This window comes from Theropithecus gelada, chromosome 15 (genome assembly GCF_003255815.1).
Source record: "Theropithecus gelada isolate Dixy chromosome 15, Tgel_1.0, whole genome shotgun sequence".
Taxonomy (NCBI): Eukaryota; Metazoa; Chordata; class Mammalia; order Primates; family Cercopithecidae; genus Theropithecus; species Theropithecus gelada.
Window position 1 is genome coordinate 20265131 of NC_037683.1, and position 11026 is coordinate 20276156.

The following is an 11026-nucleotide window of genomic DNA, read 5'->3' on the forward strand; positions in this document are numbered from 1 at the left end:
CCCCACATTCATCCTTCAAGCCTGTGTGTGACCTGATTCTTCCAGGATGCTGGGCAAGAGCTCACAATACAGAAGGCTATCACACTGGCCCTCTGCCTTTGCGAAAAGGCAGAGGGTCCATTGAGCTGGTGAACACTCAAGCCGTCCACGGAGATAGGAGGGCTAAAAGGGAACACTGTAACACAGGCCCACTTGGGCTCCTGCAGCGGTCCGTCTGTGTGCTTCCCCTCCCCTCAGGGGTTTGAGCAGCGGCAGTGACCGAACAGGTGAGCCACACTTGCCTTCACACGTCCTGTGAGAGGGATCAGGGGACTCTCCCATTTCAAAAGCAGAGAGATACTCACAACTATAGGATCTTGGGCAAATTAATAGATGGCTCTTTGTCTTGTTGCCATTACCTATAAAAGTAATAACTTTTTAGTTATTACTAAACATTGGGTTTCCTCACGTCGCTCAGGCTAGTCTTGATGCTGACCTCTTAGGGTTGCAGCGAGGTTAAGTGAAAACCTTACGTGAAGCATCGCAGCACATGCAAGGTCTACAATGAATAGTTCCCTTCCTCTCTCCCTATTATTTAAGAGGTCTTTAGGCTGGACACGGTGGCTCATGCCTGTAATCCCAGCACTCTGGGAGGCCGAGGCAGGTGGATCACAAGGTCAGGAGTTCAAGACCAGCCTGGCCAAGATGGTGAAACCCCGTCTCTACTGAAAACACAAAAATGAGCCGGGTGTGGTGATAATGCACCTGTAATCCCAGCTACCCGGGAGGCTGAGGCAGGAGAATCGCTTGAACCCGGGAGGCAGAGGTTGCAGTGAGCCAAGATCGCGCCATTGTACTCCAGCCTGGGCAACAAGAGCGAAACTCCATCTTAAAAAAAAAAAAAAAAAAAAAAGAGGTCTTTAACAAAAACTTTACAAAAAATGCAATGTTTTTCTATCTCTTGTGAGTGGAGAATTGAATCAGGTACCAGCTGGTTTGTTTCCTGACTAGAAAACCAATCTACAGCCCAGTATTTGAGTAAGGCTACTCTTGGGTTTTGGGTATACTTGAAATGAAATGAGATACCTCCCTAAGTTGAATTGCTGCTGTTTCTGTGTTTTCAGCAAGTGATCTGGGGCCAGGACAGCATCCACAGGAGGCTGAAAGAGGCAACGTGACATCTTGTCAGCCTTCTGATTTCATAGGGATCCATGAAGAAATGCCATATTTGCCTATGGGAAATGGGTGGGAAGTGGGTATTGTGAAGTGAGGAGAGCACAGGCCTGGGAGTCTGCCCATTTTGGGTCTATTCCTGCTCTGTTACGCACTTGTAGAGTGAACTTGGGCAGGCCGCTGAATCCGTCTGGATCTCAGTTTTTCCACTGGTAAATCCAAGAAGTTTAAATGTTCTCTGTGAGGACCTTTTTAATTCTTGTATTCTATGTGGTGGGAAGACAAGGGTGTTCAGAGTAAGATAATTAATTCTGGTTAAGATTTATTAATTCATTCTTTCCTCAACATTTATTAAGCACCTATCATCTGCCAGGCATTATAATAGACCAGAGGGCATAGAATTAAAAGTTCCTGCTCTCCAAAGAAGCCAGACACAAGAGTATGTACTGTATGATTCCAGTCGTAAGAAACTGTTGAAAGACAAATCTTGGCTGGGCATAGTGGCTCATGCCTGTAATCCTAGTACTTTGGGGGGCTGAGACTGGAGAACAGCTTGAGTCCAGGAGTTTGAAACCAATCTGGGTGACACGGCAAAATACTATCTGTACAAAAAATACTAAATTTAGCTGGGTGTGGTGGCATGTGCCTGTAGTACCAGCCACTCGGGAGGCTGAGGCGGGAAGATCGCTGGAGCCCAGGAGGTCGAGGCTGCAGAGAGCTGTGATTGCACCACTGCACTCTAGCCTGGGCGACAGAGCGAGACCCTGTCTCAAAACAAAACAAAACGAAACAAAACACACACACACAAAAAAAAAACAAAGGAAAGAAAGAAAAAACGATTTTTTGTTTGTTTTTATACAGCATCTCACTCTGTTGCCCAGGCTGGATGGAGTACAGTGGCGTGATCTCGGCTCACTGCAAACTCTGCTTCCCAGGTTCAAGGGATCCTCCTGCCTCAGCTTCCCGAGTAGCTGGGACTACAGGCATGCTCCACCATGCGCAGCTGATTTTTGTATTTTTAGTAGAGATGGGGTTTTGCCATGTCACCCAGGCTGATCTTGAACTCCTGGCCTCACGTGATCTACCCACCTCGGCCTCCCAAAATGCTGGGATCACAGGTGTGAGCCATTGTGGCCACCTCATGCCCCACTCATTTTTAATTTTTTTTTGTAGAGACAAGGTCTCCCTATATTGAGCAGGCTGGTTTCGAACTCCTGGGCTTAAGCAATCCTCCTGCTTTGGCCTCCGCAAGTTTTGTTATTATAGGTCAGAGCCACCATGATGGGCCCGAAAAGACAAACCTTTAATTAGGGAAAATAGAACAGTGAGGCCAGGCACGGTGGCTCACAACTGTAATCCAAGCACTTTGGGAGGCGGAGGCGGGTGGATCACCTGAGGTCAGGAGTTTGAGAGGAGTTTGGCCAACGTGGTGAAATCCTGTCTCTACTAAAAAACACAAAAATTAGCTGGGCATGGTGGCGCACGCTTGTAATCCCAGCTACTCAGGAAGCTGAGGCAGGACAATTGTTGAACCCAGGAGGTGGAAGTTGCAGTGAGTTGAGATTGTGCCATTGCGCTCCAGCCTGGGTGACAAGAGTGAATCTCTGTCTCAAACAAACAAACAAAGGCCGGGCGCCGTGGCTCACGCCTGTAATCCCAGCACTTTGGGAGGCCGAGGTGGGCGGATCAGCTGGGTTGGGAGTTCAAGACCATTCTGGCCAATATGGTGAAATCCTGTCACTACTAAAAATACAAAAATTAGCTGGGCGTGGTGGCGCTCACCTGTAGTCCCAGCTACTTGGAAGACTGAGGCAGGAGAATTGCTTGAACTTGGGAGGCGGAGGTTGCAGTGAGCTGAGATCATGCCACTGCACTCCAGCCTGGGCTACAAGAGTGAAATTCCATCTCAAAAAATAAAATGAAATAAAAATAAAATATGGCATTGCCTCTCCTAGCCTCAAGGAGTTCACACTGTGGCAGCCAAGTTAACAGTTACAGAGGTAAATGTCACAATGATGATAGGCTCAGGGTATTCTGGGAGTCCAGAGGTGGGACATCTACCCAAACTGGCTCCCAAAACTTTCTCTGGAACTGCTGTTTAGAGGACCCTAGGACTCAGAGAAGGGGAAGGAAGTATATTTCAGACTCTAAGAGTCACTGGCATGTATAGTTCTTTTGTGTGAATTAGAAAAAAGGCATCCCTGCTTTGGGATAAACTCACAGTTTGTCCAGCATGACACGGACTCAATTTCAGCCTCCACTCCTCCTGTGAGTGGATGTGCTTGTGTAGGGCACAGCCTGTGCCGTGTACTTGGTGGCATGTCACACAGAGAGGACACATGCAAGGAAAAGGGGACTGTCATTTATCCCTCTGCAGCTGCCACAAGTGTCGTGTTCATCCTTCTCTAGATCCTGCTCTGTGCTCTCAATGTGAATTCACTGCCTTTAAGGGAGATGCAAAGTTTACCGTCCCCTCCTACAAGTCACAAGACATTAAGCGCTTCTTTTAATCTGCAAAATGTCCAGACAGTTGATTAATTCAATTATCCTTCTCTGCCTAGAGCTATCGCTGCTTTACATATTCAATGTGCAGCTGGAGAGGGTGCTTGAAAGCACTCTCTGGCATCCTCGGATAGTTTTTCCAGCAGCTTTTAGATCTCTGTTAGCAGACCGTGGATTTCAGTGGGTGGGGATCTGGCCACAGTACTGAGGATGATCAATTTAGGTAGGAGATCTTGGCGTGGGACATTATCTTGGGCTCCTGCAAGTTTCAAAAAGCTCAGGAAGCAGCTTTTGTGAATCAGGAAATGGAGGTCCAAGCTCCTCTCTGTCACTACCTTGCTGTGTGACTTTGGGAAAATCGGTTCATGTCTCTGAGCCTCAATTTCCTTATCCATAGAAGAATGATAACAAACTTGTCTCAGAGCTGTTGTGAGGTAGAATCAAGGGAGGAAGAATGTGACACGGGCTTTTTAAATAGTTTCATCAAGTAGGGATTTTATTTGATCTCTGTGGACCTTCAAACACGAGGAGCTAGTGCACATAATAGTATAGACAGGTTTTTATCCTGCTTTTGCAGGGCATAGGTCTTACTTGTAAAATAGCCTTCCCTAACTCTTCAATCAGAAAGACTCAATCCTTTCTGTGTTCCTAGAATCTTACTGTTATTTTTCTTTCTTTCTTTTCTTTTTTTTTTGAGATGGAGTCTTGCTCTGTCGCCAGGCTAGAGTGCAGTGGCGTGATCTCAGCTCACTGCAACCTCCACCTCCTAGGTTCAAGTGATTCCCCTACCTCAGCCTCCCAAGTAGCTGGGACTACAGGTGCACGTCACTACACCCAGCTAATTTCTTTTTTTGTATTTTAGTAGAGACGGCGTTTCACCATGTTGGCTATGATGGTCTCCATCTCCTGACCTTGTGATCCACCTGCCTCGGCCTCCCAAAGTGCTGGGATTACAGGCGTGAGCCACCGTGCCCAGCCCTGTTATCTTTCTTATATCAACAAAGTATTTAAAATGTTTTGCTTTGTTTCATAATTATTTATGTGCATTTTCACCAGCTTCTTGAGGACAGGTATTCAGTGAAAGGCACTATGGCTTAGTGGTTAAGAGCAAGGGCTTTGGGATGAATTCTGGGTTCAAATCTCATCTCCACAACTGAGCTACTTGGATGGTGTCAGGGAGCAAAACTTTCTCTTTATCCTGTCTGGTTCAGTACCTGAGGGTTCTGTGAATTAAATGGACAAAAGACAGATTAACAGGAGAAAAGGCATATAATTTTTATTAATAGTTATGTGCACAAGAGTTCATAGAAAACAAGTGAAACTCAAATAAGTGGTGAGGCTCAAGGGCTTTTATCCCATTATGACAAAGGAAGGGAGTGTTGAGCTTCAAGGCTGATAAATCATGGGGAAGTGATTAGGGAATATATAGGGGAAACTAATGGTAGACAGGGAGGAGGCACATCTTCACAAAGGGAAATTTATGTCCTGCTTCAGGGTAGAAAAGGAGAAGGCAGGAAATTCTTTCTGCATCTCTTGATTCTCAATTGTCTTCAGCTCAAAATAATCCTTATGCAAAAGTAGCATATGTTGGGATGGCATATTTTGATCCCCTTCAATGGCCGGGCAACTCTTTCTTCTCTCTGTACTTCAGTTTTGTCAACCATAAAGTTAGATAGAGCATAATCAGTTCTTGTTTCATAAGGTTATTGTGAGGATTGAATGCAAAGTATACAACACAGTACCCGGCACACAGAAAGAGCTTAATATATGGTAGCTAATTTTAGTTATTCATGGAACATCACAGCTGAAGGGGCCTCAATGTTGTAGTGTAAGTCACTCAGTATACCGATAAGAAAATAGGCCCAGAAAGTTGAACTGGGAGGTTGGTATTAATCTTATGTTGATGTGTGTTACCATCCCTAGTCCAATAATCTGTATTCTATTCCTTTGATATTTGGTATTTCTCATTCCTCTTTCCATCTTGAGAAAAAGTCAGGACTTGGAGTTAATCTGACAAACTGGCATTGAGCACCTACTATGTGCACAGCCTTGGGCTACATGTTGGGCCCAGAAGGCATCACTGGCTTGATCACCCTGCACTCTTCAGAGAAGGCAGTGGGTACTAATTGAGAACTGGTCCCTAATAAGGACTGCTGGTGTTGAGGATTGGATGGCAAGAGGTCTTGGGAGCAACAGAGCTGATGCGTGTGCCAGAAATACCGCCAACTGTGGGACTGGACAGGCATGGGTTTGAATCTCAGCAGAGTCATAGTTTAGAAGGGCAGCTTGGGCTGGTTGCAGTAGCTCATGCCTGTAAACCCAGCACTTTGGGAGGCCAAGGCGGGCAGATCACGAGGTCAGGAGATTGAGACCATCCTGGCCAACATGGTGAAACCTTGTCTCTACTAAAAATACAAAAATTAGCTGAGTGTGGTTGTGTGCGCCTGTAGTCCCAGCTACTTGGGAGGCTGACGCAGGAGAATTGCTTGAACCCGGGAGGTGGAGGTTGCAGTGAGTCGAGATCGTGCCACCACACTGGAGCCTGGGGACAGAGCAAGACTCTGTCTCAAAAAAAAAAAAAAGGAAGGACAGCTTAGTCAAATCTAGGACAGCTTGTGCAACAAATAATGATAGTAATGGATTATAACACACAAAATAAACCAATATCCATGACTTCATAATGATGTAAATCAAGAATTGAATAAATGAATAAATGGGGGAGAAGAGAAAGCTGTTCCTTACAGTAGAATTCCAATAAATATAGAAAGGACAATGAAAATAGAAAATCACCAATTGGCAAATACTACTGTGAAAATGGTTTTGGGTAAGAATTACCAATAGATGCTAAAATTAGTGGGTGAAAGTGTACAAACTGAACACACAGCTTCAAATATCTTCCCACAACATTAGTATTAACTACAAAAGGAAAAACAGTAATTTTATTGCAGATACCACCTTAGCCAAGAAATCAGAGTTAACATCACCCATTAATGAGACATATTAACATTCTGCGCCTCCTGATATGCAACCAAGGAAGGGCGCGTCACTTTTGTGGTATTCTTGTCAAAAGTGCATAACTTGGGCTCAGCACAGTGGCTCACACCAGTAATCCCAGGGCTTTGGGAGGCTGAGGCTGGAGGAGCACTTGAGCCCAGGAGTTAGAGGCGGCAGTGAGCCATGATGGTGCCACTGCACTTCAGCCTGGGTGACAGAGTGAGACTCTGTCTCTGAAAAAAAAAAAAAGTGCATAACTTGAATTTGATCCTGAGAAAACACGACACAAACCCACATTGAAGAACATTCTACCAAATAACTGGCAACAACATTTAGAAAGTGCCAATCAATGCTGGCCGGGCGCAGTGGCTCACACTTGTAATTCCATTACTTTGGGGGGCCGAGATGGGCAGATTATCTGGGTCAGGAGTTCAAGACCAGCCTGGCCAACATGGTAAAACTCCATCTCTACAAAAATACAAAAATTAGCTGGGCGTGGTGGTGCGTGCCTTGTAATCCTAGCTACTTGGGAAGATGAGGTGGGAGGATCACTTGAATCTGGGAGGCAGAGGTTGCAGTGAGAGCTGAGATCGCGCCACTGTACCCCAGCCTGGGTGACAGAGTGAGACTGCGTCTCCAAAAAAAAAAGAGCGTCAATGCCATGAAAGACAGAACTGTCAGAGACTGGAGGACAGTAAGGAGAAGTAACAAGTAAATGCAGTGTGGAATATTGGATTGGATCCTGGACCAGCAAAAGGGAATTAATGGGAAAAGATTAAATTTAAATAAGGTCTATAATAAGTAGTATCGTATCAATGTAATCTCTTATTTTTGACAATTGTGCTATGGTTGTGGAAGATGTTAATAGTTTAGAAAGTCTTTGTACTATTTTTGAAACTTTTTTCTAAGTTTGAAATGATTTCTAAATAAAAAGCTAAGAAAGAAGGAAACAAAAAAAAGTGTGGCCTTTGGGAAATCTCTTCCCCTCCCTAGGCCTTTAGCTTTTTCTTAGGTAGAGTAGTGCGATCACCCCAGTTCACTTCCCAGCACCATGAGGATCAAATGGAAGAGTGCAAAGTAGCAGCATTGCATATATATTGATCCTATAAAAAGTTATTCTTGCTGTTAGTAATGGCAGTTCAAGTGTCTTGATCTGTGAAAGCTTCAGGAGGGTTCTACCCAAATGAAAAACATCTGACTGCAAGCTACTGCCTCCCAGCCATTTATATGACCTTGTCTGAGGAAATAATAATGCCAGCTTTGTGGTTGGACAGCTGTTGTCAAGGAGATAGCCCCAGATAGCCCAAACAGCTGGTGGTAGTGATGTCACCTCTAGGCTTGGCAGAAAGATCATGGTGAGACAGAGACAGGACAAAGGCCTCTGTCTCTGACCATGAAACCGCTACAGTAGCAGGAAAACCAACTTCCAAATAGCCTTTCCTTTGTGCAATTGATTCTATTTTCAGTTTCCAGGTTCACTAAAGGGTTTAGCATGCAATCCAGGGACATGGTCATGCTGAACAAGGCAATGGACTAATCATAATGAGAGCTCCTAGGCTGGGTGCGACGGTTCATGTCTATAACCCAGTACTTTCTGAGGCTGAGGTGGGAGAATCATTTGAGCCCAGGAGTTCGAGACCAGCCTGGGCAACATACCAAGACCCCGTCTCTACTAAAAATAAACAAATTAGTCGGGCGTGGTGGCACCTGCCTGTGGTCCCAGCTACTTGGGAGGCTGAGGTGGGAGGATCACCTAAGCCTAGGAGGTGGAGGCTGCAGTGAGCTATGATCACTCTTACTGCACTCCAGCCTGGTTGACAAAGCAAGACCCTGTGTCAAAAAATTAAAAAAAAAAAAATAAATAAATAAATTGAAAAACCAACCCAACTCCTCACAGGTTCTTTCTTCTTCAATAACGTCCAAGGTATTCAATTAGATGAGGCAATCGTGTGAACTCAGCACTGTCCTCCCCATTTTACACATGGGAAAATCGAGGTGTAGCAAGCGGGAAGGAACCCCAGGTCACAGGATAAATGGGAAGAGTTTCCAGAGTCAGAATCCAGGTGTCCAGACTTCCGGTTCTGTAAACTGCCCACACTAAGATTCACCTCTTAGCCACTTTGGAGCAGTTTCCCAAGGAGTAGGGTCTGGTGAACACGGCCCTTAAATACTGTCGTCTGAGTGTAGACCTCACTTCTTAATACTAAATTCTAAAGCAAAAGAAAAACCCAAATGGGGATGACAGGCTGCCTGAAACAATCAAGGTACTGGAATTCAAAGGGACCTGGCCTCAGTTTCCATCTCTGGCACTTACTAGTGGTAGGACCTTCAGTAAGTAGTTTTTACCTTTCATAGCCTCAGTCTTCTCAATTTTAAGTCAAATAGTAGCACCTCCTGCAGAAGGTTGTTGGGAGGGTTAAATGAGGTGTTGCATGTGATATACCTGGAACAAGTGACACATAAGACATGTTCAAAATGTGTAAGTTCTCTTCCTTGTTTATATTCTCAAGAGTTTTCATTGGCTGGAGATGCAAAGTTAGTTCCTTCATGTGGGAAGTGTTAGCCTTCCTCCCCATGAGAGAGTCGGTTGTATGTTAGTAGCTTTGAAATATACACAGAAGCCAGGCACAGTGGCTCATGCCTGTAATCCCAGCACTTTGGCAGGCTGAGGTGGGTGGATCACCTGAGGTCAGGAGTTTGAGACCAACCTGACCAAGATGGACAAACCCCGCCTCTACTAAAAATACAAAACTAGCCGGGCATGGTGGCGCATGCCTGTAATCCCAGCTACTTGGGAGGCTGAGGCAGGAGAATCGCTTGAACCTGGGAGGCAGACCTGAGATCTGAGATCTCGGTGAGCTGAGATCGTGCCATTGCACCCCAGTCTGGGCAACAAGAGGAAAGCTCCATCTCAAAAAAAAAAAAAAAAAAAAAAAAAAAGGAAAAGAAAGAAGTGATCTGCCAAAGATCACATTGTTGGTGGCAGAGCCAGGGGGGGAATCCTGACACCCCAACTTTCCTGCTTTTGGACACACCTATTCATGGGTTGAACTTACTGGCAAGGAGTATTGGTTTCTGGGCTTCAAGGACTGCCCCTTTCCTGAGCAGTGCACCGGGTGTGCTAAGCTCTCCCTCTTTTTCATGCTTTTATATTGCTAATGCTGGGGGTGGTTGAAGATCTAGGGAAAGAAGAGGGATAGGCAAAAATCGTGGGCTTTGGAAGTCTCACTAAAGCTGAGAGAGAGAGAGAGAGAGACAGAGAGAATGAATATGAATCTGGGATACACAGAATTACTATTGACTGAGCTCCTAAAAGTATCTCCGATTATTCTCACAAAAACCTTGCAGGATAGGTATTGGCCTCGTTTCCAGATTGATTGATTGAATCATTCATTCACTTAACATACATTTTCAAATAGCTGCTGAGCGGCAGACATGTGCTAGGTGTTGAGGATATAGCAGTGAACAATTGAGAATGTAGTCCCTGCCCCATGCAGCTTCCGTCTAGTGCAAGGAAAGACATTTAAAAAGATTTTACATACACACACACACACACACACACACACACACACACAATTGCAAAATATGGTAAGTGCCACAAAGGAATAATTTGCATTGCTAGGAATACAAGAAGTGGCTTGATTTAGATTAAATGATTAGGGAAGGCTTCTTTTGAAAAGTATCAATAATTGGTTAATGACTTAATTGAAGAATGAGGGCCTGGTGCAGTGGCTCAGGCCTATAACCCCAGCACTTTGGGAGGCCAAGTGGGAGTATTGCTTGAGGCCAGGAGTTCAAGACCAGTCTAGGCAACATAGTGAGACCCTGTCTCTATTAAAAAAAAAAAAAAAAAAAAGAATGAGGAAACTGGGGGTGAAACGGGAATTGTTCAAGATTACTGGGAAAGTCACTATCTATCCACTCACCAATCGTTTCAAGTTATTTTCATCCGGTGCTCTCACAAGCACCTGCAGAGGAAGGAGCAACACTGAGTTGAGGAGGGGAAGGTTGATTTAATTGCTTAAGCTCTGCCAAGATTATCTAAGTGTTTGGTGATTGCTATGTGCTTTAAGAAAGGCGGCCAAGGGGCCGGGTGCTGTGGCTCATGCCTGTAATTCCAGCACTTTGGGAGGCTGAAGCGGGCAGACCACGAGGTCAAGAGATCGAGACCATCCTGGCCAACATGGTGAATCTACATGGTCTCTACTAAAGATACAAAAATTACCTGGGCGCGGTGGCGCTGCGCCTGTAATCCCAGCTACTTGGGAGGCTGAGGCAGGAGAATCGCTTAAAACCGGGAGGTGGAGGTGGAGATGGAGGTTGCAGTGACCTGAGATCGCGCCACCGCACTCCAGCCTGGCGACAGAGTGAGGCACCG